At 44.0% G+C, this 17,171-nt stretch overlaps 26 non-coding genes across 26 annotated transcripts; 12 read left to right on the top strand and 14 right to left on the bottom strand.

Moving 5' to 3' along the window:
• Positions 1 to 85: 85 nt before the first annotated feature.
• trnav-uac (transfer RNA valine (anticodon UAC)) lies at positions 86 to 158 on the bottom strand. Its single transcript has one exon. It is a non-coding gene; the product is annotated as a tRNA-Val (tRNA).
• Positions 159 to 278: 120 nt separating this feature from the next.
• Positions 279 to 350, top strand: trnag-ucc (transfer RNA glycine (anticodon UCC)). The gene has a single exon. It is a non-coding gene; the product is annotated as a tRNA-Gly (tRNA).
• A 79-nt stretch (positions 351 to 429) lies between these two features.
• On the bottom strand, positions 430 to 501 carry trnad-guc (transfer RNA aspartic acid (anticodon GUC)). The gene has a single exon. It is a non-coding gene; the product is annotated as a tRNA-Asp (tRNA).
• Positions 502 to 768: 267 nt separating this feature from the next.
• trnaa-agc (transfer RNA alanine (anticodon AGC)) lies at positions 769 to 841 on the top strand. Its single transcript has one exon. It is a non-coding gene; the product is annotated as a tRNA-Ala (tRNA).
• Positions 842 to 1,522: 681 nt separating this feature from the next.
• On the top strand, positions 1,523 to 1,594 carry trnag-ucc (transfer RNA glycine (anticodon UCC)). The gene has a single exon. It is a non-coding gene; the product is annotated as a tRNA-Gly (tRNA).
• A 79-nt stretch (positions 1,595 to 1,673) lies between these two features.
• On the bottom strand, positions 1,674 to 1,745 carry trnad-guc (transfer RNA aspartic acid (anticodon GUC)). Its single transcript has one exon. It is a non-coding gene; the product is annotated as a tRNA-Asp (tRNA).
• Positions 1,746 to 2,012: 267 nt separating this feature from the next.
• trnaa-agc (transfer RNA alanine (anticodon AGC)) lies at positions 2,013 to 2,085 on the top strand. Its single transcript has one exon. It is a non-coding gene; the product is annotated as a tRNA-Ala (tRNA).
• A 681-nt stretch (positions 2,086 to 2,766) lies between these two features.
• trnag-ucc (transfer RNA glycine (anticodon UCC)) lies at positions 2,767 to 2,838 on the top strand. The gene has a single exon. It is a non-coding gene; the product is annotated as a tRNA-Gly (tRNA).
• A 79-nt stretch (positions 2,839 to 2,917) lies between these two features.
• On the bottom strand, positions 2,918 to 2,989 carry trnad-guc (transfer RNA aspartic acid (anticodon GUC)). Its single transcript has one exon. It is a non-coding gene; the product is annotated as a tRNA-Asp (tRNA).
• Positions 2,990 to 3,256: 267 nt separating this feature from the next.
• On the top strand, positions 3,257 to 3,329 carry trnaa-agc (transfer RNA alanine (anticodon AGC)). Its single transcript has one exon. It is a non-coding gene; the product is annotated as a tRNA-Ala (tRNA).
• Positions 3,330 to 3,490: 161 nt separating this feature from the next.
• On the bottom strand, positions 3,491 to 3,564 carry trnai-aau (transfer RNA isoleucine (anticodon AAU)). Its single transcript has one exon. It is a non-coding gene; the product is annotated as a tRNA-Ile (tRNA).
• A 253-nt stretch (positions 3,565 to 3,817) lies between these two features.
• On the bottom strand, positions 3,818 to 3,890 carry trnav-uac (transfer RNA valine (anticodon UAC)). Its single transcript has one exon. It is a non-coding gene; the product is annotated as a tRNA-Val (tRNA).
• Positions 3,891 to 4,010: 120 nt separating this feature from the next.
• trnag-ucc (transfer RNA glycine (anticodon UCC)) lies at positions 4,011 to 4,082 on the top strand. The gene has a single exon. It is a non-coding gene; the product is annotated as a tRNA-Gly (tRNA).
• A 79-nt stretch (positions 4,083 to 4,161) lies between these two features.
• On the bottom strand, positions 4,162 to 4,233 carry trnad-guc (transfer RNA aspartic acid (anticodon GUC)). Its single transcript has one exon. It is a non-coding gene; the product is annotated as a tRNA-Asp (tRNA).
• A 267-nt stretch (positions 4,234 to 4,500) lies between these two features.
• Positions 4,501 to 4,573, top strand: trnaa-agc (transfer RNA alanine (anticodon AGC)). Its single transcript has one exon. It is a non-coding gene; the product is annotated as a tRNA-Ala (tRNA).
• A 161-nt stretch (positions 4,574 to 4,734) lies between these two features.
• Positions 4,735 to 4,808, bottom strand: trnai-aau (transfer RNA isoleucine (anticodon AAU)). The gene has a single exon. It is a non-coding gene; the product is annotated as a tRNA-Ile (tRNA).
• Positions 4,809 to 5,061: 253 nt separating this feature from the next.
• Positions 5,062 to 5,134, bottom strand: trnav-uac (transfer RNA valine (anticodon UAC)). The gene has a single exon. It is a non-coding gene; the product is annotated as a tRNA-Val (tRNA).
• Positions 5,135 to 5,254: 120 nt separating this feature from the next.
• trnag-ucc (transfer RNA glycine (anticodon UCC)) lies at positions 5,255 to 5,326 on the top strand. The gene has a single exon. It is a non-coding gene; the product is annotated as a tRNA-Gly (tRNA).
• Positions 5,327 to 5,405: 79 nt separating this feature from the next.
• Positions 5,406 to 5,477, bottom strand: trnad-guc (transfer RNA aspartic acid (anticodon GUC)). The gene has a single exon. It is a non-coding gene; the product is annotated as a tRNA-Asp (tRNA).
• Positions 5,478 to 5,744: 267 nt separating this feature from the next.
• On the top strand, positions 5,745 to 5,817 carry trnaa-agc (transfer RNA alanine (anticodon AGC)). The gene has a single exon. It is a non-coding gene; the product is annotated as a tRNA-Ala (tRNA).
• Positions 5,818 to 14,618: 8,801 nt separating this feature from the next.
• On the bottom strand, positions 14,619 to 14,691 carry trnav-uac (transfer RNA valine (anticodon UAC)). The gene has a single exon. It is a non-coding gene; the product is annotated as a tRNA-Val (tRNA).
• Positions 14,692 to 14,811: 120 nt separating this feature from the next.
• On the top strand, positions 14,812 to 14,883 carry trnag-ucc (transfer RNA glycine (anticodon UCC)). Its single transcript has one exon. It is a non-coding gene; the product is annotated as a tRNA-Gly (tRNA).
• Positions 14,884 to 14,962: 79 nt separating this feature from the next.
• trnad-guc (transfer RNA aspartic acid (anticodon GUC)) lies at positions 14,963 to 15,034 on the bottom strand. Its single transcript has one exon. It is a non-coding gene; the product is annotated as a tRNA-Asp (tRNA).
• A 267-nt stretch (positions 15,035 to 15,301) lies between these two features.
• trnaa-agc (transfer RNA alanine (anticodon AGC)) lies at positions 15,302 to 15,374 on the top strand. Its single transcript has one exon. It is a non-coding gene; the product is annotated as a tRNA-Ala (tRNA).
• Positions 15,375 to 16,168: 794 nt separating this feature from the next.
• trnad-guc (transfer RNA aspartic acid (anticodon GUC)) lies at positions 16,169 to 16,240 on the bottom strand. Its single transcript has one exon. It is a non-coding gene; the product is annotated as a tRNA-Asp (tRNA).
• Positions 16,241 to 17,068: 828 nt separating this feature from the next.
• On the bottom strand, positions 17,069 to 17,141 carry trnav-uac (transfer RNA valine (anticodon UAC)). The gene has a single exon. It is a non-coding gene; the product is annotated as a tRNA-Val (tRNA).
• Positions 17,142 to 17,171: the final 30 nt, after the last annotated feature.

Genomic DNA, 17,171 nt, shown 5'->3' with positions numbered 1-17,171 from the left:
CAAAATATAGATTGTTCCCATCTACTAATGAGGTGTGATGACAGGCTTGCCCATAGTGTCAGACAAAAGACAAGAACTAAAGGCATGTTTCTGCCTGGTTTCGAACCAGGGACCTTTCGCGTGTAAGGCGAACGTGATGACCACTACACTACAGAAACCACAATTTTCCACCAAGCGTGCATGTGTCCCGCAGTGGAAATGACAGAGTTTGGTCATCTTTCCCAGGGGAAAATTTACACTGAGGGTCTTTCAGCAAAACAATGGTGTGCTTGTTTGTGGCGTTGGTGGTATAGTGGTGAGCATAGCTGCCTTCCAAGCAGTTGACCCGGGTTCGATTCCCGGCCAACGCATTGCCTTTAGCGCGTCGCACCTCGCTGCTCCAAAACCTTTTCAGGTTTTTCGGCCGTAGGTTCAGAAAAAACATACTCTCTCCCCGTCGGGGAATCGAACCCCGGTCTTCCGCGTGACAGGCGGAGATACTGTCCACTATACTAACGAGGAAGCTGTGTGCAGCTGAACCTCTACAACATGCAACAGGTAATACTGGCCCCTTCTCAATCTTCACAGAAGGTGTGTGTGTTCTTGTGCCTTTTTCATTAGGGAATGCATGGTGAGTGAGCTTGTCAGTGATGTGAAGTCCCAGAAACCTGAAACTGTGCATAGTTCTCCCTGTGCTACTGCTGAAGTGAGTCACCTCTGATCAACATGCTTCAGCCTTCTAAATGTTATGCTGTTGTCATGAGAGGCTAACAGCTCCTGTTTCTTCAAGGGGAATTAGCTCAAATGGTAGAGCGCTCGCTTAGCATGCGAGAGGTAGCGGGATCGATGCCCGCATTCTCCAACGAAGGTTTTGACTGTGTGAATGCCACTGAGAACAGCTTTAAAAACTATAAGTTTGAGTGTATAACTTCAGTGTACGTTATTTACCTGATTCACCATTTGCCTCTGCTTGACAGATGACCGTCTGAAAGCATGATATAGCAAAACAAAGAGAAGAATTTTTGGCCCGTACGGGGATCGAACCCACAACCTTGGCGTTATTAGCACCACGCTCTAACCAACTGAGCTAACCGGCCCACAGTTGATAGCAGAACCCTTCAGGCATGACGGATGAATGTCCACAAGGTGTAATTGTTTTATTCTGTTTTTTTCCACATCCGAAGCCAAGCGCAGAAGGCACAACAACAGCACGGGGATGGCATGATTGCTTCCTGTGCTAGCAATTGTCTTAATAAGGCCTAACACAAAATATAGATTGTTCCCATCTACTAATGAGGTGTGATGACAGGCTTGCCCATAGTGTCAGACAAAAGACAAGAACTAAAGGCATGTTTCTGCCTGGTTTCGAACCAGGGACCTTTCGCGTGTAAGGCGAATGTGATGACCACTACACTACAGAAACCACAATTTTCCACCAAGCGTGCATGTGTCCCGCAGTGGAAATGACAGAGTTTGGTCATCTTTCCCAGGGGAAAATTTGCACTGAGGGTCTTTCAGCAAAACAATGGTGTGCTTGTTTGTGGCGTTGGTGGTATAGTGGTGAGCATAGCTGCCTTCCAAGCAGTTGACCCGGGTTCGATTCCCGGCCAACGCATTGCATTTAGCACGTCGCACCTTGCTGCTCCAAAACCTTTTCAGGTTTTTCGGCCGTAGGTTCAGAAAAAACCAATTCTCTCCCCGTCGGGGAATCGAACCCCGGTCTTCCGCTTGACAGGCGGAGATACTGTCCACTATACTAACGAGGAAGCTGTGTGCAGCTGAATCTCTGCAACATGCAACAGGTAATACTGGCCCCTTCTCAATCTTCACAGAAGGTGTGTGTGTTCTTGTGCCTTTTTCATTAGGGAATGCATGGTGAGTGAGCTTGTCAGTGATGTGAAGTCCCAGAAACCTGAAACTGTGCATAGTTCTCCCTGTGCTACTGCTGAAGTGAGTCACCTCTGATCAACATGCTTCAGCCTTCTAAATGTTATGCTGTTGTCATGAGAGGCTAACAGCTCCTGTTTCTTCAAGGGGAATTAGCTCAAATGGTAGAGCGCTCGCTTAGCATGCGAGAGGTAGCGGGATCGATGCCCGCATTCTCCAACGAAGGTTTTGACTGTGTGAATGCCACTGAGAACAGCTTTAAAAACTATAAGTTTGAGTGTATAACTTCAGTGTACGTTATTTACCTGATTCACCATTTGCCTCTGCTTGACAGATGACCGTCTGAAAGCATGATATAGCAAAACAAAGAGAAGAATTTTTGGCCCGTACGGGGATCGAACCCACAACCTTGGCGTTATTAGCACCACGCTCTAACCAACTGAGCTAACCGGCCCACAGTTGATAGCAGAACCCTTCAGGCATGACGGATGAATGTCCACAAGGTGTAATTGTTTTATTCTGTTTTTTTCCACATCCGAAGCCAAGCGCAGAAGGCACAACAACAGCACGGGGATGGCATGATTGCTTCCTGTGCTAGCAATTGTCTTAATAAGGCCTAACACAAAATATAGATTGTTCCCATCTACTAATGAGGTGTGATGACAGGCTTGCCCATAGTGTCAGACAAAAGACAAGAACTAAAGGCATGTTTCTGCCTGGTTTCGAACCAGGGACCTTTCGCGTGTAAGGCGAATGTGATGACCACTACACTACAGAAACCACAATTTTCCACCAAGCGTGCATGTGTCCCGCAGTGGAAATGACAGAGTTTGGTCATCTTTCCCAGGGGAAAATTTGCACTGAGGGTCTTTCAGCAAAACAATGGTGTGCTTGTTTGTGGCGTTGGTGGTATAGTGGTGAGCATAGCTGCCTTCCAAGCAGTTGACCCGGGTTCGATTCCCGGCCAACGCATTGCATTTAGCACGTCGCACCTTGCTGCTCCAAAACCTTTTCAGGTTTTTCGGCCGTAGGTTCAGAAAAAACAAATTCTCTCCCCGTCGGGGAATCGAACCCCGGTCTTCCGCTTGACAGGCGGAGATACTGTCCACTATACTAACGAGGAAGCTGTGTGCAGCTGAATCTCTGCAACATGCAACAGGTAATACTGGCCCCTTCTCAATCTTCACAGAAGGTGTGTGTGTTCTTGTGCCTTTTTCATTAGGGAATGCATGGTGAGTGAGCTTGTCAGTGATGTGAAGTCCCAGAAACCTGAAACTGTGCATAGTTCTCCCTGTGCTACTGCTGAAGTGAGTCACCTCTGATCAACATGCTTCAGCCTTCTAAATGTTATGCTGTTGTCATGAGAGGCTAACAGCTCCTGTTTCTTCAAGGGGAATTAGCTCAAATGGTAGAGCGCTCGCTTAGCATGCGAGAGGTAGCGGGATCGATGCCCGCATTCTCCAACGAAGGTTTTGACTGTGTGAATGCCACTGAGAACAGCTTTAAAAACTATAAGTTTGAGTGTATAACTTCAGTGTACGTTATTTACCTGATTCACCATTTGCCTCTGCTTGACAGATGACCGTCTGAAAGCATGATATAGCAAAACAAAGAGAAGAACTTTTGGCCCGTACGGGGATCGAACCCGCGACCTTGGCGTTATTAGCACCACGCTCTAACCAACTGAGCTAACCGGCCCACAGTTGAAAGCTGAACCCTTCAGGCATGACGGATGAATGTCCACCAGGTGTAATTGTTTTATTCTGTTTTTTTCCACATCCGAAGCCAAGCGCAGAAGGCACAACAACAGCACGGGGATGGCATGATTGCTTCCTGTGCTCGCAATTGTCTTAATAAGGCCTAACACAAAATATAGATTGTTCCCATCTACTAATGAGGTGTGATGACAGGCTTGCCCATAGTGTCAGACAAAAGACAAGAACTAAAGGCATGTTTCTGCCTGGTTTCGAACCAGGGACCTTTCGCGTGTAAGGCGAACGTGATGACCACTACACTACAGAAACCACAATTTTCCACCAAGCGTGCATGTGTCCCGCAGTGGAAATGACAGAGTTTGGTCATCTTTCCCAGGGGAAAATTTACACTGAGGGGCTTTCAGCAAAACAATGGTGTGCTTGTTTGTGGCGTTGGTGGTATAGTGGTGAGCATAGCTGCCTTCCAAGCAGTTGACCCGGGTTCGATTCCCGGCCAACGCATTGCCTTTAGCGCGTCGTACCTCGCTGCTCCAAAATCTTTTCAGGTTTTTCGGCCGTAGGTTCAGAAAAAACATACTCTCTCCCCGTCGGGGAATCGAACCCCGGTCTTCCGCGTGACAGGCGGAGATACTGTCCACTATACTAACGAGGAAGCTGTGTGCAGCTGAATCTCTACAACATGCAACAGGTAATACTGGCCCCTTCTCAATCTTCACAGAAGGTGTGTGTGTTCTTGTGCCTTTTTCATTAGGGAATGCATGGTGAGTGAGCTTGTCAGTGATGTGAAGTCCCAGAAACCCGAAACTGTGCATAGTTCTCCCTGTGCTACTGCTGAAGTGAGTCACCTCTGATCAACATGCTTCAGCCTTCTAAATGTTATGCTGTTGTCATGAGAGGCTAACAGCTCCTGTTTCTTCAAGGGGAATTAGCTCAAATGGTAGAGCGCTCGCTTAGCATGCGAGAGGTAGCGGGATCGATGCCCGCATTCTCCAACGAAGGTTTTGACTGTGTGAATGCCACTGAGAACAGCTTTAAAAACTATAAGTTTGAGTGTATAACTTCAGTGTACGTTATTTACCTGATTCACCATTTGCCTCTGCTTGACAGATGACCGTCTGAAAGCATGATATAGCAAAACAAAGAGAAGAACTTTTGGCCCGTACGGGGATCGAACCCGCGACCTTGGCGTTATTAGCACCACGCTCTAACCAACTGAGCTAACCGGCCCACAGTTGAAAGCTGAACCCTTCAGGCATGACGGATGAATGTCCACCAGGTGTAATTGTTTTATTCTGTTTTTTTCCACATCCGAAGCCAAGCGCAGAAGGCACAACAACAGCACGGGGATGGCATGATTGCTTCCTGTGCTCGCAATTGTCTTAATAAGGCCTAACACAAAATATAGATTGTTCCCATCTACTAATGAGGTGTGATGACAGGCTTGCCCATAGTGTCAGACAAAAGACAAGAACTAAAGGCATGTTTCTGCCTGGTTTCGAACCAGGGACCTTTCGCGTGTAAGGCGAACGTGATGACCACTACACTACAGAAACCACAATTTTCCACCAAGCGTGCATGTGTCCCGCAGTGGAAATGACAGAGTTTGGTCATCTTTCCCAGGGGAAAATTTACACTGAGGGTCTTTCAGCAAAACAATGGTGTGCTTGTTTGTGGCGTTGGTGGTATAGTGGTGAGCATAGCTGCCTTCCAAGCAGTTGACCCGGGTTCGATTCCCGGCCAACGCATTGCCTTTAGCGCGTCGCACCTCGCTGCTCCAAAACCTTTTCAGGTTTTTCGGCCGTAGGTTCAGAAAAAACATACTCTCTCCCCGTCGGGGAATCGAACCCCGGTCTTCCGCGTGACAGGCGGAGATACTGTCCACTATACTAACGAGGAAGCTGTGTGCAGCTGAACCTCTACAACATGCAACAGGTAATACTGGCCCCTTCTCAATCTTCACAGAAGGTGTGTGTGTTCTTGTGCCTTTTTCATTAGGGAATGCATGGTGAGTGAGCTTGTCAGTGATGTGAAGTCCCAGAAACCTGAAACTGTGCATAGTTCTCCCTGTGCTACTGCTGAAGTGAGTCACCTCTGATCAACATGCTTCAGCCTTCTAAATGTTATGCTGTTGTCATGAGAGGCTAACAGCTCCTGTTTCTTCAAGGGGAATTAGCTCAAATGGTAGAGCGCTCGCTTAGCATGCGAGAGGTAGCGGGATCGATGCCCGCATTCTCCAACGAAAGTTTTGACTGTGTGAATGCCACTGAGAACAGCTTTAAAAACTATAAGTTTGAGTGTATAACTTCAGTGTACGTTATTTACCTGATTCACCATTTGCCTCTGCTTGACAGATGACCGTCTGAAAGCATGATATAGCAAAACAAAGAGAAGAATTTTTGGCCCGTACGGGGATCGAACCCACGACCTTGGCGTTATTAGCACCACGCTCTAACCAACTGAGCTAACCGGCCCACAGTTGATAGCAGAACCCTTCAGGCATGACGGATGAATGTCCACAAGGTGTAATTGTTTTATTCTGTTTTTTTCCACATCCGAAGCCAAGCGCAGAAGGCACAACAACAGCACGGGGATGGCATGATTGCTTCCTGTGCTAGCAATTGTCTTAATAAGGCCTAACACAAAATATAGATTGTTCCCATTGTTGGGAAAATCAGCACTACCCTCAACTGCTCCAGTGCGTTCCCCTTGATTCTTTTGATGGAAGCCCGAAGTAGAGTTGATAGAGAGACAGGATACTTAGATCTTCAGCAAATTAGCAATTTATTACAACAGAGCTCTGGGAACCCCTTCCACTCAGACAGAGTTTCAGTAGAAGAAGTTCAATGATCCTTACATTTGCAAGACCTTATATCCCCAAAATCCCACCCATACATCCTGTGCAAAGGTCAGTTAAGCGGTTCCTCAGCAACTGTTTCTAACTGATTAAGTTAAATCATTTATTGATTACTACTGTTTTCTATGTGTCCTCCGGCCTCATCTCTGCTGCTTAGGCGCTGACTTCTGCATTACATGCTACATACTGGACATTCAGTTTTGAGGTGTCAGCCTAACTGTCCTTTGCACACTCACCCACATACACAGTTCAGGTCCAATATCCAGAAACAACTCACTAGTTTCAGACACTTGAGTCAGCCCAAACAAGATCACTCACATGACACTTCATTCTCTTAATCATAATCAGGTTTTTGGATTAAATGTCATTTTGTCTGATCAGCTGAAAAATACCTTTAATATTAATATTTACTGTTTCTTAACAATCCCCCTTTTCAGGTGGGACATTTCCCACCTGAACTAAATCTGTTTTACCCTCACATTTTAATCATTGCTGTAGTCAACCTCACAATTAGAGCTCCAATATATGGCATTAGAGACATTATCAAGATCTTCCATTGCCCAAACACGTTCACCACCCAGTGTTCTAAGTGATTATCAATGCCCGAGTGTTACTTTTATAAATGTTGGATGCCTGTCCCGGGTTTGTTCAATGGATCAGAGCTGGTTAGTGAACATTTAGTGAAAAAGATAGACACTATTATATTTGAGACAATGCCTAGTACCAACCTATTGGACCATTTACCCTCGGCAAAATGGACCCATATTGTTAACCTATGGTTGATACCTAATTCCAGAGATGTTTAAATTTCGGCCATACCTGTGGAGGAAATGTTTCTCTTACCCAAATGTGCCACTAAGTTAATGGATGCTGTATGTAAGCTGGAAAAATATAAAATGTATTTCATACTTGAACATGAATTAGCAGCTAAACCAGTTCTGTGTGCACCTTTTCTCAACTAAGGCTAAGTAGAACCTCTCCCAGCCCTACTGTTTTAATCCCTCCGGTCATCACACTTTTTCTGCATTGATTGAATATAAATTATAAATATCAATTAATAACTAGAAAGGGAAAAGTTTGTGAATGAACTTTAAGTTGGAGCTTATAACATTGGAAAAATGATTGCTAAGTGGTTTCTATCTGAAGAGAGTAAAGAGTTGTTGTTGCTATGCTGCCTTTCAGCTAAATGCTAAAATTCAAAAAGTTTTGGCTAAATTGATGGAATACCAATGCATTTGCAGGCGTTGTTTAGCGGTTGCTAGGTGGTTGCTAAGGTGTTGCTCTGGCATCTGGGTTGGTAGCTATGTAGTTTCTAAGTGGTTACAAGGTGGTTGCTGAAGTGTTGTTAGGTGGTAAATAAGGTGTTGCTATGTTGTCTGTGGTTGTTGCTATGGTGTCTGTGTTGGCTGCTAAGGTGTTGGAAAGGTGTTGCTAGGAGGTTGCCAAGGTGTCGTTATGGTGTCTGTCTTGGCTGCTAAGGTGTTGCTGTGGTGTGTGTAGTGTGTGTGGTGTGTTTTGGTGTGTGTGTAGTGTATGTGTGGTGTGTGTGTAGTGTGTGGTATGTGTAGTGTGGTGTGGTGTGTTTTGGTGTGTGTGTAGTGTATGTGTGTGGTGTGGTGTGTTTTGGTGTGTGTAGTATATGTGTGGTGTGCGTGTGTAGTGTGTGGTACGTGTAGTGTGGTGTGGTGTGTTTTGGTGTGTGTGTAGTATATGTGTGGTGTGCGTGTGTAGTATATGTATGGTACGTGTAGTGTGGTGTGTTTTGGTGTGTGTGTAGTGTATGTGTGGTGTGTGTGGTGTGTGTAGTGTGTGGAACGTCCGAAATGTAAGAACCTGTTCTACGTGTTTGTCAATTTTCATGGTTCTACACTGTAAACCCATACGTTGTTTGAACTCAAATAAATTAAATCTGTTTTACTTAAAATTGGAGATTTATAAACAATACTCAACTATTTTGCGTTAGCTGAACATTTGTGGGAACATATACACTGAGTTTTTTGAGTTGAATCAACTTATAATAACTGAGTTTAGTCTGTTGCCATTAACAACTTCTTTTCCATTGGCTTCTGTCACAATCTATTTGCATACTGGGTGTGTCCAACAGTTTCTGACACTCACCATCAGTGTTTAGTGATTCACCCGGGGCTACCTTAGGTAAACTTAGATCACCTATTATGATTAAATGCTTGGTCTCTGTGTTGTAGCTGTAAGAACGAGCATCATTTACTGAGCTGCAGTAACTCTGTGTTCTCGCTGTGCTCTCAGTACTTTTAATTCTTTACTGTTTTCTTTCATCTACTTTTCTATGAGTATTTAAAAATAGTTGAATGAAACCAGAAAGAAGACTAAATACAAGTTCAGGGAAATATTAATTTTAAATATATGTATATGTATTTGTTAAATTCACTGTACTTAAAAATTATATTACATGAACTTAAATTTTTATTAGGTAATCGGTTACAACAAAAGTTTTGAGTTTAGTCAACTTATCGGGTTTTACAGTGTATATAAAAAACTGTAGGAGGAGTAGCGTTGAGAAATATAAAAGTATAATAATAATAATAATATAATAAAAAGAAGAAGAAGAACAGTAAGTTGGCTTTTCCAGCTGAACGCTCTGTATTTTTGACTTTCCTGTTCTTAGGTTGAGTGGAACCCCCTTTCTACTCCTACTGATTTATTCACTTTAAGACATCGAGTTTCCACTAAAACTATTAGAGTAAATACTGCCAGCCATAAAAATTATAACAATAAACCAAAAGAAAATCAAACAATACAGTTGTCCAGAACACATTTCGTCTGCTTCTTTTCTTCTTTCTTCTGTTCTTCAGAGCATGGGAGTAGACTGTCCCAGCTCTATTGCACGTAAGAGGGTTTATTCTGCCTCTGTTTATCAGTGTAGGTGAACTGTTTTGTGAGGTGAGACTATGTGAATGTGTTAGTGAGATGTGTAATGTCTGTGTGTGTGCTGGGTTTTGACGCAACAAATTACTGCTGTGTGTAGTGAGTTCTCTCACTCACTCGCTGTGAGTGAGACCCCTGTGCTGCGGGGAAAGGGTCCCCTTCTTGCTGGTGTTGCTGCTGCTGTGAGGCCCCTGCTGCGGGGGACGTCACCCCTCCCTCCTGCTGCCGGCCTTAAGCTGGGTCAGACGCCTTTGCTGCTCTTGCGTCTCTCTCTGCCTCTGACTGTGATCTCTCAGGTGGTGCTGCTGATGTGGTGAACTGGCTCCACTGGTACCAGGTGGACCCTCTGCCCTTCATCCGGACTGTGTGCATTGTTTTCTCTGTCATCCGGAATGGCCAAATCCAGCGAGGCTCATTCCCTTTTCTCTTGTAGTGGCGAAATAAGACCCCCTTTGCTACTGGAATGGTCCAAGCCGTCCTCAGCTTTTTCTCCCACCTGTTGTGTAAAATCTGAAACGAGACTTATTTATATTCATTGAACACATGTTGTTGGGTGTTTCAGGGTTTCTATTCCATTTGAAAGTCTTTTATGTGGTCCTTCATGTCTCCTTCCTGCAAATTAAGTCGGTTAATGGACATTTATCATAATAGACTGGAGCTCCAATTTAGCTCTAATTTAGCCCAATTGTTGTTTTCTTACCTCCTTCAAGTGTCCTGATTCTCAGTTTACTGTCACAGGTGCTTTCAGATTCCTAACATTTTGCTGTTTCTTTCCATTTAATTGCTACCTCTAATTATCCAAATTATCAATTATTATCCTCCTTTGGCTCACACGCCTTCCCCTGCACACAGTCCCTTTCTTCTAACTACTCCCCATGACTCCAACTAATCACATAGACAGTTATATTTTACATTTTCCTGCTTCTGTCCGCATGTCCTGTATCTCGTTCCCACTTTTTCCTCAGTGTACTATTTACTTGTCTTATGTTATTTTGTCAGAGATTTTATGAAAACCTGATTTCCAGATCTAGTTTGTTTTATTTAGTGTTTTAAGTTTTTTTTTTTCCTGTGATAAATAACTACTCTTCATACTCATTTACTCTACTGACACTTACTTAAACAATTTATTAAACCCACACATTTCCTAAATTTGTAACTATCTTTATTTCTTATTTTAAAATCAGGATTGAGCATGTCATGTACTGTTTATATTTTGTATTTAAAATTAGGATTGGGTGTGTCTTAAAAGTTTAGTTAAAGTTAGGTTTTTTTTTTGTTTTTTTTTTACCTTTACTGAAAGCAATTGCCCATCTGCATAGTGGTGGTTTCATCAGCCAAAAAGTTTGAAAACTGATAACCTAAAAATTTTCAAAGCTGAAAAAAGCAAAAAGTTTTTGAATTGCCCAAAAAATAATGGTTAAACTAAAGGTGGTAAAGGTAACAATGGATCTATTTATATTTCCCCCTTTTTCTGAAACAGAACTTCGTTCTGTTGCAGAAATTTACCACAAATTTGCTCCAATTGTCTGTTGGGCCAGGCCACCATGCCCAGACTTTCACGGAGACACACCCCTTTGCCTGCGCCTCCCTTTTCTCCCCCTGCATTGTCAACTCCTCTTCCCTTCTTGGAACACTTCAGAGATATTTCTCCGTGGTCTGTTGAATTGCATGTGGTGGTCAGATCGAGACTGTGCCTGCCTTAGGTTGTCCCTTTGTCATATGTTGGGATCTTACCCGTCTTTGGCTAACCAGCCTATCCCACTGAACCACACACAGCGTAGCAGCACAGTTTTATCAACATTCAGTGCTGTAGTGTTCCTGCAGGGCACAGTTAGGGAGCGCAAACCCAGGTACGTCGTACTGTCATAAATGCACTAGCTGGTGTTGCCCGTGAAAGCCTGTGCAAGGCCCCACGTACCCATAGTTTATTAATTATGTACATATTTTATTTATTACCATCACTATTACCTTTACTCCCATACCTCTTTTAAAGAATTTAGAAATGATTGGCTTTGATAAAACTGCTCTGGAGTGGACCCAAAACTAAAACAATGCATGTCATTGAATAATTATAAATCAGATTTAGCATCTGTATCTTAAATGTGTACCACAAGGTTAAATCTTTGGTCCGGTTTTGTTTAATATATTCCTAAATTATATTGCTGGCTCTGCTTCTACCTCAGACTGCAAAATTCACTATTATGCAGATTACACAATTGTATATTGCTCAGCTGATTCTGTTTGTGCTGCAGCAAGAAAACTATAGAGCTCATTAAATGTTTTACATGTGACATTGTATAAGCCCAATCTAGTTTTAAATGCCATGAAAACTCATGCTCATGATCTTATATTATAATATTGATTTAGAACTTTATTTTATTACCCTAGCAGTATCCCCCATTCAGAGTCTAAAAAAAAGAATATAAATAATTTGGCATATCGCTGAATGATAAACTCAGTTTACACTTAAATACAATATGCAATACAATAGGAAATGCGGACAGTAGCTGGATTTTTTATTTTTTTTATAGGCACAAGTGCTTTGTATTCTGAACTTCCATATTTTTTAGCTAGAATACTAGCCTTCTCTAGTTGCTTCTGGGCCCTATCCTGTTCTGCTTTTGCCCTTCTCCACTGATCCCATATTAAGGCCAATTTAACCCCTCATGTGTCTGGTTTGTACCCTTACTCCTCCAGAATTAAGCTAATTCTTGTCCTCAATTCTGCCTCCCCCTTTTTAGTTGCTTTGTCTTGCTTACCACCCCATAATCTTTTTATTAAATTTTCTATCTGCTTGTTCATGGATCCCCACGTATAAGATTCTCCCTCCTGTATACCTCTATCCCCCATCTTTACTGTGTATTGCCCTCTCTTTTCCTCCTGAACTGATCCTTTTTCTATTTTTATAATGTGTTTTCCTAGAATGTTAATGTACAAAAGGAAACCTTTCCCAATTCTGTGAATTGGCCCAACTTTAACCACCTACTCTGCCTTGGACTCCTCCCCTGCAGTGGGACTCGTCCGTACTTCTTATTTTCTCTCACACACCACTCTGTACATTCATCCACTCATACCTCTCACCGGAGCCCGACGGAGCTCCACACATGCTTACACACACTCTCACTGCAATATACACACTCTCACACACACTCTCATTGCAATATACACACTCTCACACACTCCATCACATGCACATGCTCACACACTCTCACTGCAATGTACACACACTCTCAAACCCTCTGTCACATGCACACGCTCACACACACTCACTGCAATATACACACACTCACACAATCCGTCACATACACACGCTCACACCCTCTTACTGCAATATTCACCTACTCTCACACACTCTGTCACATACACACTTTCTCATCCACTGTCACACACTCTCTCTGCCCCACACACAAACACACACACTGCCCCACCCAATCACTCTCTCACTCACTGCCACACACAATCACTCTCTCACTCACTGCCACACACAATCACTTAGCTTAATTTTACAAATTTTACAGGCACTATAATTTACAATTTTAATTTCACCCCGCAGACACAGACAACATTAAGCAAAGCACATTGCTAGAGGACTCAAACCCCTTTTCTTTTAATGCTCAAATGTACAGCAATACTCTGTGTATGACAAGATCATCCTAAACGCACTAGGACAACTCTTGTGTGTTTCCTTTTACACAACGCTAGGTACTCCTGGTCCCTGACCAGCCGGCCGAGCCGTGCTTACTTCTATCCTCAAATAGCCGTCCCTGACGGAAGCAAATACCTGTAACTGCCTCCCCAATCACACTCAAGCCCTCTCGGCTTGCACACCCATTCACACAGTTAAAACTAGTATGCAGCAACTTCACAACTACGCACCAGTGTGCACGCAGCCGATTGCGCTATACAATATTTTAAACCACATTCACACAGTTAAAACTAGTATGCAGCAACTTCACAACTACGCACCAGTGTGCACGCAGCCGATTGCGCTATACAATATTTTAACCTAAACATACAGACAGATTACTTGTCTCTGACAAAACGCCATACACAGAATCGCTCTATAACCCAGTCATAGAACTTCGGTATTTCTAGGACCACCAACCCCGAGGAACCGCCAAAACCTAGCTTTACTGGCCCGCGTCCGAATCCAGGTGGGGTTGCCACGTCCGTGGTTTCGTGGGAGTACTGCCCACTTTTCCCTAAGGACCCCCGTTCACACTTTTTAAACTACTCTTTAAATTAAACTAGACACTCATACTCTAAAAGTACTTCACCCCTTATATGGTCCCATTCATCCCTCAAGCGAGCAAGCCACAAACAAAACGATAGACCTACATACAATGCCCCAAATTTCACCCCAATTTAGATATTTACAATGTGCCCAGATCCAGTCTCTCTATTGTTTTAGATGGAGGCAATCAAATGAGACCACTGTGTCCAAAATTTAGCTTAGACCAATCTGCAGATTTCGATTAAACAGGCTCTGCTTACCTGATTTTATTGCTGCAGCTGGACTAGTGGTTCACAGGATCGTCTCTGAGGTCCGAATTCACTCTAACTCCAAACCTCCATCCCAGCGGTGCCTCCAAATTGTTGGGAAAATCAGCACTACCCTCAACTGCTCCAGTGCGTTCCCCTTGATTCTTTTGATGGAAGCCCGAAGTAGAGTTGATAGAGAGACAGGATACTTAGATCTTCAGCAAATTAGCAATTTATTACAACAGAGCTCTGGGAACCCCTTCCACTCAGACAGAGTTTCAGTAGAAGAAGTTCAATGATCCTTACATTTGCAAGACCTTATATCCCCAAAATCCCACCCATACATCCTGTGCAAAGGTCAGTTAAGCGGTTCCTCAGCAACTGTTTCTAACTGATTAAGTTAAATCATTTATTGATTACTACTGTTTTCTATGTGTCCTCCGGCCTCATCTCTGCTGCTTAGGCGCTGACTTCTGCATTACATGCTACATACTGGACATTCAGTTTTGAGGTGTCAGCCTAACTGTCCTTTGCACACTCACCCACATACACAGTTCAGGTCCAATATCCAGAAACAACTCACTAGTTTCAGACACTTGAGTCAGCCCAAACAAGATCACTCACATGACACTTCATTCTCTTAATCATAATCAGGTTTTTGGATTAAATGTCATTTTGTCTGATCAGCTGAAAAATACCTTTAATATTAATATTTACTGTTTCTTAACACCATCTACTAATGAGGTGTGATGACAGGCTTGCCCATAGTGTCAGACAAAAGACAAGAACTAAAGGCATGTTTCTGCCTGGTTTCGAACCAGGGACCTTTCGCGTGTAAGGCGAACGTGATGACCACTACACTACAGAAACCACAATTTTCCACCAAGCGTGCATGTGTCCCGCAGTGGAAATGACAGAGTTTGGTCATCTTTCCCAGGGGAAAATTTGCACTGAGGGTCTTTCAGCAAAACAATGGTGTGCTTGTTTGTGGCGTTGGTGGTATAGTGGTGAGCATAGCTGCCTTCCAAGCAGTTGACCCGGGTTCGATTCCCGGCCAACGCATTGCCTTTAGCGCGTCGCACCTCGCTGCTCCAAAACCCTTTCAGGTTTTTCGGCCGTAGGTTCAGAAAAAACATACTCTCTCCCCGTCGGGGAATCGAACCCCGGTCTTCCGCGTGACAGGCGGAGATACTGTCCACTATACTAACGAGGAAGCTGTGTGCAGCTGGATCTCTGCAACATGCAACAGGTAATACTGGCCCCTTCTCAATCTTCACAGAAGGTGTGTGTGTTCTTGTGCCTTTTTCATTAGGGAATGCATGGTGAGTGAGCTTGTCAGTGATGTGAAGTCCCAGAAACCTGAAACTGTGCATAGTTCTCCCTGTGCTACTGCTGAAGTGAGTCACCTCTGATCAACATGCTTCAGCCTTCTAAATGTTATGCTGTTGTCATGAGAGGCTAACAGCTGCTGTTTCTTCAAGGGGAATTAGCTCAAATGGTAGAGCGCTCGCTTAGCATGCGAGAGGTAGCGGGATCGATGCCCGCATTCTCCAACGAAGGTTTTGACTGTGTGAATGCCACTGAGAACAGCTTTAAAAACTATAAGTTTGAGTGTATAACTTCAGTGTACGTTATTTACCTGATTCACCATTTGCCTCTGCTTGACAGATGACCGTCTGAAAGCATGATATAGCAAAACAAAGAGAAGAACTTTTGGCCCGTACGGGGATCGAACCCGCAACCTTGGCGTTATTAGCACCACGCTCTAACCAACTGAGCTAACCGGCCCACCGTTGATAAAGGAACCCTTCAGGCATGACGGATGAAGGTCCACAAGGTGTAATTGTTTTATTCTGTTTTTTTCCACATCCGAAGGCAAGCGCAGAAGGCACAACAACAGCACGGGGATGGCATGATTGCTTCCTGTGCTCGCAATTGTCTTAATAAGGCCTAACACAAAATATAGATTGTTCCCATCTACTAATGAGGTGTGATGACAGGCTTGCCCATAGTGTCAGACAAAAGATAAGAACTAAAGGCATGTTTCTGCCTGGTTTCGAACCAGGGACCTTTCGCGTGTAAGGTGAACGTGATGACCACTACACTACAGAAACCACAATTTTCCACCAAGCGTGCATGTGTCCCGCAGTGGAAATGACAGAGTTTGGTCATCTTTCCCAGGGGAAAATTTACACTGAGGGTCTTTCAGCAAAACAATGGTGTGCTTGTTTGTGGTGTTGGTGGTATAGTGGTGAGCATAGCTGCCTTCCAAGCAGTTGACCCGGGTTCGATTCCCGGCCAACGCATTTCAGGTTTTTCGGCCGTAGGTTCAGAAAAAACATACTCTCTCCCCGTCGGGGAATCGAACCCCGGTCTTCCGCGTGACAGGCGGAGATACTGTCCACTATACTAACGAGGAAGCTGTGTGCAGCTGAATCTCTACAACATGCAACAGGTAATACTGGCCCCTTCTCAATCTTCACAGAAGGTGTGTGTGTTCTTGTGCCTTTTTCATTAGGGAATGCATGGTGAGTGAGCTTGTCAGTGATGTGAAGTCCCAGAAACCTGAAACTGTGCATAGTTCTCCCTGTGCTACTGCTGAAGTGAGTCACCTCTGATCAACATGCTTCAGCCTTCTAAATGTTATGCTGTTGTCATGAGAGGCTAACAGCTCCTGTTTCTTCAAGGGGAATTAGCTCAAATGGTAGAGCGCTCGCTTAGCATGCGAGAGGTAGCGGGATCGATGCCCGTATTCTCCAACGAAGGTTTTGACTGTGTGAATGCCACTGAGAACAGCTTTAAAAACTATAAGTTTGAGTGTATAACTTCAGTGTACGTTATTTACCTGATTCACCATTTGCCTCTGCTTGACAGATGACCGTCTGAAAGCATGATATAGCAAAACAAAGAGAAGAATTTTTGGCCCGTACAGGGTTCGAACCCGCGACCTTGGCGTTATTAGCACCATGCTCTAACCAACTGAGCTAACCGGCCCACAGTTGATAGCAGAACCCTTCAGGCATGACGGATGAATGTCCACCAGGTGTAATTGTTTTATTCTGTTTTTTTCCACATCCGAAGCCAAGCGCAGAAGGCACAACAACAGCACGGGGATGGCATGATTGCTTCCTGTGCTCGCAATTGTCTTAATAAGGTCTAACACAAAATATAGATTGTTCACATCTACTAATGAGGTGTGATGACAGGCTTGCCCATAGTGTCAGACAAAAGACAAGAACTAAAGGCATGTTTCTGCCTGGTTTCGAACCAGGGACCTTTCGCGTGTAAGGCGAACGTGATGACCACTACACTACAGAAACCACAATTTTCCACCAAGCGTGCATGTGTCC

This window comes from Astyanax mexicanus, unplaced genomic scaffold, assembly GCF_023375975.1.
Source record: "Astyanax mexicanus isolate ESR-SI-001 unplaced genomic scaffold, AstMex3_surface scaffold_39, whole genome shotgun sequence".
Taxonomy (NCBI): Eukaryota; Metazoa; Chordata; class Actinopteri; order Characiformes; family Acestrorhamphidae; genus Astyanax; species Astyanax mexicanus.
Note: the sequence above shows the minus strand (reverse complement) of the source record. Positions and strands in the feature narration are given on the sequence as shown.